Raw genomic sequence first — 6,724 nt, forward strand, 5'->3', positions numbered from 1 at the left:
ATAAATATGGGATTGCATAACCTTCAATATCCTGTTTTCATTTCTTGGGGTATATACCCACAGTGGAATTGCTGGATCATATTGATAGTTCTATTTTTAGTTTTTTGGAGGAACCTCAAAACTGTTTTCCATAGCGGCTGCAGTTTACAACCCCACTAACAGGGTACAAGTGTTCCTTTTTGTGCACTTTCTCACCAGTGCTTCTCTTGTCGTCTTGAGGACAGCCATTCTAATAGGTGTGCGGTGATACCTCATTGTGATTTTGTGATTAATGATGTTAAGCATCTTTTCATGTAACCTCTAGGCCATTTTGAAATCTTCTTTGGGAAAATGCCTATTTTTTATTTGGATTGGTTTTCATTATTGAGTAGTGTGAGGGTGTGTGCGGATTGTGTGTGTGTGTGTATTTTTCTTGTATGAAACTATATGCTGGTGACAGTTGGAGCCTGGGTTCTCTGCACAGAGACTCTGATGTGGTCCTTTGTAAGACGGTCAGTGAATTCCTGATAGGTGACTTGGTAAACACAGAAGTGAGCTGTAGGTCTTGGAAATGGCATCAAAAACAGCTTTGGCAAAGTTGCCCAGAGGGTGGCAGTACAGCCCCTGGCTGAGGTGTAGCAGTCATAAATACCAGCCATCATCGTAGCTTCTTGGGCACAGAGGCTGAGACAAAGCCAGTGCCTCTGGGCAGGGATGAGGTGCACTGGCACAGAGCCACAGCAGCAGGTCACCTTGCGTGGCATGGTGTGGGGCTTGTGGATCTTGTTCCTCCAGTAGCCTCGCCGTACAGGGACAATGGAAAACCTGGCCAAGACGATGGCCCCATGGATGGCTGTGGCTACCATCGAGCACTTAATACCCAGAACAGCATGTCCATTGTAATCTCTGCTGGCAACAAATACCTTGAACCTGGTCCACTGGCGAGCAAGGGTTTGCTTTTGAACAGTCATAATTTTTAAAACCTCACCCTTGAGGGATGCCCCTAGGACAAAAAAAAAGTCAATGATCTCAGATTCCTTAATGGGCAGGGAGAAGAGAGAAATCTCCACCAGGGACATGATCTTCATGTCCTTGACCAGGCAGCCCAGCTTGGTAATGGGGATCCACTTCTTGTCCTCAACCTTGCCTCCACAAGCGCCTTGGCCTTGGTCTTAGCCATGGCCCAACCACAGCTGTAACCCCAGCCCTGGATGCTGCTGCCCAAGCCTCTGTGGAAGCCACCATGACCTCCCATTCCAGGACCCCCAGGCCCTCCAGGTCTAACTAACACCAGTGCCATCCGCCACTTGGTGTTTTCTCAAAATGTTTATATATTTTGGATATTAGCCTCTTACCCAATATATGCTTTGCAAACAATTTTCTCCGATTCTGTACCTTTTCATTTTGTTGATTTCTTTTGCTGTGCAGAAGCTTTTCAATTTGATGTAGTCCCACTTGTTAATTTTTGCTTTTGTTGTTTGTGCTTTTGGTGTCATATGCAAAAGTCATTGCCAGGATTGGGGCACCTGGATGACTCGGTTGGTTGAACTTCTGACTCTTGATTTTGGCTCAGGTCATGATCTTATGGTTCATGGGATTGAGCCCCACATTGGACTCTGTGCTGACAGCACAGAGCCTGCTTCAGATTCTCTCTCTCCCTTTGCCCACTCCTCTGCTTGCATGCTCTCTCTCTCAAAATAAGTAAACATTAAAAACAAAACAAAAAAACATTGCCAAGATCAATAAGATCAATATTGAGGAACTTTTTCCTGTTTTTTTGTTGTTTGTTTTTTCTAGGAGTTTTATGGTATCCGGTCTTATGTTTAAATCTTTGACCTATTTCAAGTTAATTTTTGTGAGTGGTATAAGATGAGGGGTCCAGTTTCACTTTTCTGTGTTTATGCCATTTTCCCAACACAATTTGTTGAAATACTATCCTTTCCTTACCGGGTATTCTGGCTGCCTTGTTGAATGTTAGTTGACCATATATGTAGTGGTTTAATTCTGGGCTTTCTGTTCTCTTCCACTTGTCTGTCTTCTTTTTATGCCAGTACCATGCTGTTGTAATTACTAAAGCTTTGTAGTATAGTTTGAAATCAGGAAGTGTGATGCCTCTGGCTTTGCTCTTCTCATGATTGCTTTGGCAATTTGGGCTCTTTTCTGGTTCCATACAAGTTTTAGGGATTTTGTCGTTGTCTGGTTTGGTTTCTATGTTTGTGAAAAATGCCATTGGGTCTTTGATAGGGATTGCATTGAATCTATAGATGGCTTTGGGTGATAGGGACGTTTTAACAGTAGTAATTCTTCCAATCCACAAGCATGGAATCCTTTACCATTTGTGTAAGGTTTGATTTCTTTCAATGATGTCTTGTAGTGTTTGCTGTACAGACCTGCCTTGGTTAAATTTAGTCTGGGTATTTTGTTTTTGATGCTACTGTGAATGGGATAGTTTTTACCTCTTTTTCAGATGCTTATGGTTACAGAAATGCAACTGATTTCTTTGTCAATTTTATATCCTGCAACTTGACTAAATTTATTGATTAGTTCCAATACTTTTTTGAGTCTTCAGGATTTTCTCTATATACAACATAAACTGCAAGAAAATTTTTGCTTCTTCCTTTCCAATTTGGATGCCTTTTATTTCTGTCTTGCCTAATTCTTTTAGCTAGGGTTCCCAACACTTGTATTAGGAGTGGTGAGAGTGGGCATCTTTGTCTTGTTCCTAATCTTAGAGGAAAGCTTTTTTCACTGCTGAGCAAGTTGGTTGTGGGCTTGTCATGTATGGCCTTTATTGTGTATGTTCCTTCTGTTTCCAGTCTGTAGAGTTCTTAAAATGAAAGGATATTTTGTCAAATGCTTTTCCTGCATCTGTTCAGGTGACTGTGTGATTTCTATCTTTCATTCTATTAAATGGTGGTATATGAAACTGATTTGCCCATGTTGAACCACGCTTGATCCCAGGGATAAATCCTACATAGTCATGGTGTACAATCCTTTTAATGTGTTCTTGAATTTGGTTTGGTAATATTTTGTGGAGAATTTGCAGATCTACAGTCATCAGAGATACGGGTCTTCAGTTTTCCTGTAGGTCCTTATCTGGCTTTGATATCAGGGTAATGCCAGCCTCATAGAATTGGCCTAGAAGTATTCAATTTTTTGGAAGAGTTTGAGGATTGTTAACTCTTCTTCACGTTTGGTAGAGTTTGCCAATGAAGCCAGTTGATCCTGGAATTTTCTGTTAGGAGGCTTTTGATTACTAATTCAATCTCTTATTATTAATCTGTTCAGATTTTGTTTCTTTCTGATTCAGTCTTGGTGAATTCTGTGTTTCTAGGAACTCATCCATTTCTTCAATTACTTAATTTGTTGGCATGCAACTGTTCACGGTAGACTCTTACGATCCGATGTATTTCTGTAATGTCTCTTCTTTCATTTCTGATTTTGCCTTTTTTTTTCTTAGTGTAGCTAACAGTCTGTCAATTTCATTTATCTTTTTGAAAAATGTTTTGTTCTTTTTTTGTATTTTTTTGTCTCTTATTTCTGATCTTTATTTCCTTCCTTCTTCTAGCTTTGAGCTCAGTTTGTTCTTTTTATAGCTCTTTAGGTGTAATGTGAGGCTGTTTGAGATCTAACTTCTTAACATATGCATTTATCATTCTAAACTTCCCTCTCAGAACTGCTTTTGCACAGGTTTGCTGTTTCCATTTTCAGTTGATAAATTTTATTTCTTTTAATTTCTTCTTTGACCCCACTCGTTCAGAATTGTGTTGTTTCCACATATTTACATATTTTCCAGCTTTCCTTTTGTTGACTTGTAGTTGCGTACCATTGTGGTCAGAAGATAGATTTCAATCTTCTTAAATTTGCTAAGACTTGTTTTGTGTCCTATCATATAATCTATCCTGGAGAATGTTCCTTGTGTACTTGGGAAGAATATATTCTGTTGCTATTGGATGGAAAGTTCTATATGACCATTAGGTCCATTTGGTCCAAAGTATGATTTAATTCTAACATTTCCTTGTTGATTTTGTCTGGATGATTTAACCATTGCTCTAAGTGAAGTATTAAAGTCCTCTACTATTATTCTATTCTCCACATCTCCATTCAGATTTGTTAGTATTTGCTTCATATATTTAGGTGCTCCAATGTTGAGTGCATACAGTTTACGATTATTGTATCATCTGACTGTAGTGACCCCCTTTATTATATAATGACCTTCTTTGTCTCTTACCACTCTTGGCTTGGTTTGTTTGGTCTAAGGGCAAGTACAGTAATCCCTGCTCTTTTGGTTTTCACTTGCAAGTAGTATCTTCTTCCATCCCTTCACTTTAAACCTATATGTGTTAAAGCTGAAGTGAGTCTCTTGTACAGAGCATATAGTTGTCTTTTTTTTTTTAATCCAGCCATTCTGTGCCTTTTGATTGGTGAATTCAATTTACATTTAGAGTAATTATTGATATGTAGGGATTTACAACTGCCATCTTCCTGGTTGCCTTCCTGTTCTAGATTTCCATTGTTCCTTTTCCCCAGTTCTTTCCTCCCTTTTGTTCCCCTCTCCGTTTGTTTCAACTCTGTAAATTGATTTTCCACAGTAGTATATATGGTTTCCCCTTTATCTTTTGTGAATCTGAATTTTTTAACATGAGGTTTACATAAAACATTTCATACATGGAAGAGTCCATTTTATGCTGATAGCAACTTATCTTCATTTGTCTATAAAGGGTCTATTCATCTTTTACTCTTATATTTTCTGACATCAGATTTCTTTTTGTATTGTGTACTGTCAGCAAATTATAGTAGCAAGTTATTTTTAATACTCTTTTCCTAAAGGAAAAGGTGAAACGTACTCAAATTCAGAAAATTCTAATTCTTTAAGATGGTATACTATAGTTGTGGCTAATATGCCATTTTATAGAATTAGAGTTTTCTAAATTTGAGTATTTTTCACCTTTACCAGTGTAAAGATGGTTTTATGTCACTGATTAGCATCTTTTTATTTCAGCTTGAGGAACTCCTCTCAGCATTTCTGCAGGGTAGACCTAGTGGTGATAAATTTTTTCAGCTTTGGCTATTGGGCAAGTCTTTCTCCTTCATCGCTGAAGTGTAACTCTGGCTGAAAGTTTTTATCTTTTGAGACTTTGAATGTCATTCTAGGGTTTTGCCACAGAGAAATACGCGGACAGCCTAATGGGGCTTCCTTTGTAAGTTACACTCCCCCAGCCGTCTTTAGGATTGATTTTTGGTGGTTTCCTTGTATCATGTCTGGGAGGTGTTTCCACATTGAGATACTACGGTGATCTATGTGAGCTCTGTGGCTTTAGATGTTCAAGTCCTTTCCCCCAGGTTTGGGGAATTTTCAATTATTTTTCAAACTACATTTTCTGCCCCCTTCTCCCTTTGGTCTTCTGCATCATTTGAGAATTTGTATTCTCTAAGTCATTTATTCTGTCTTCCAATTGCTCTATTCGACAGAGGCTTGCTATAGTAGTCTTCATCTCATTCACTCAATTCTTCAACTCCAGAATTTGGTTCTTTTTTGTAATTTCTCTCTGTTGATTTCATGTTTTCCTTCCTAATATCATTGAGTTTTCTCGTAGCTTGTTGTGTTCTTCAAAACAGCTATCCTGAATTCTTTATCAGCTAGATCTGCAACATCCTATGTCTTTGTGTGTAGTCGTTGAATTATTGGTGTCTTTTGGAGGGTGAAATATTTTTTCATGTTCCTTGTACGTTTGCATGGCTATTTTCACATTTGAAGTAACAGACGCCTCCCGAGTCTTCACTGGTTGCCGTCAGATGAGGTACTATCACTGGTGTCACTACGTCAGAGGTGTCCTCAGCCTTTGAATGGGTGAACCTGCTCCACTCTTCTTGCTCCCTCTAGTGGCAGAATTCTTAAACTTTTCCATCTTTTCTTGTAACTCAAGTCTAGCTGCTGGAACCTTTTGTTTTCCAGAAGGTGGTGCTATAGCTCCACAGCTCTAGTGTGTGATTTCTCCCTTGCCCACAGACTCTCGGTCCATTTTTCTGAGAAAACTCTCATCACCGGGCCTGCTCTCACTGCCCCGCTCAGGAGCACGCACGGGGATCCAGCACATAGTGAGAGGTGGCGTGAATTTAACTCAGGGCTTTGGGGAGGCTTGTGGACCCAGTGGGGCAATCTGGTGGGGAGGTCTTTGAGTGGGATACTCCCAGAGGCATATGGGCAGACTTCCTGCTGAAGTCTTGAGGAACTGCATTCTTTTAATGCTCTTTGATATTCCTATCTACAGTTCCTTCACCTTGTCTTCCCTCCCCTCAGTCATGAAGTTCCCACTTCAGTACCCTGGCTGTCACTGGACAGAAACGGGTTTCTCCAGCCATGACCCACACAACTGGCACCGCTGGGCACTCACAGCTTTCCACCTCCTCTGAAGGAGAGGTGACCACTGCCAGACAGCCCCGTGCAGCTAGGTGCTGGGTACGTAACTGTCAACAAAAGAGTTTCCTTTTTATGTCTCTACTGTAAAGTTTACTAACATTAAAAAAGGAGAATCAGCTTTTCATTAATGAACAGTTAAAAAGAAAAATGTCAGTTTGAAAGATACCATTTACCCCCAATGATTTTTTAAAATTCTATTAATTCCAAAAGATTAAATATGCAAATAATGAAAGTGATACTCACCTGTGATATTCACTTCTCAAGACAGAATGCTCCAGAAAAAGAACTTGATAAAAACTATAGCAATAAATGACAGTACATTGA

General features: G+C 39.5%; 1 pseudogene; it reads right to left on the minus strand.

Moving 5' to 3' along the window:
* Positions 1 to 154: 154 nt before the first annotated feature.
* On the minus strand, positions 155 to 1,420 carry LOC124519052 (40S ribosomal protein S2-like; annotated as a pseudogene).
* Positions 1,421 to 6,724: the final 5,304 nt, after the last annotated feature.

Source organism: Lynx rufus, unplaced genomic scaffold (genome assembly GCF_022079265.1).
Source record: "Lynx rufus isolate CCGP_SWC_20201006 ecotype Redwood Valley unplaced genomic scaffold, mLynRuf1.p SCAF_26, whole genome shotgun sequence".
NCBI lineage: Eukaryota > Metazoa > Chordata > Mammalia > Carnivora > Felidae > Lynx > Lynx rufus.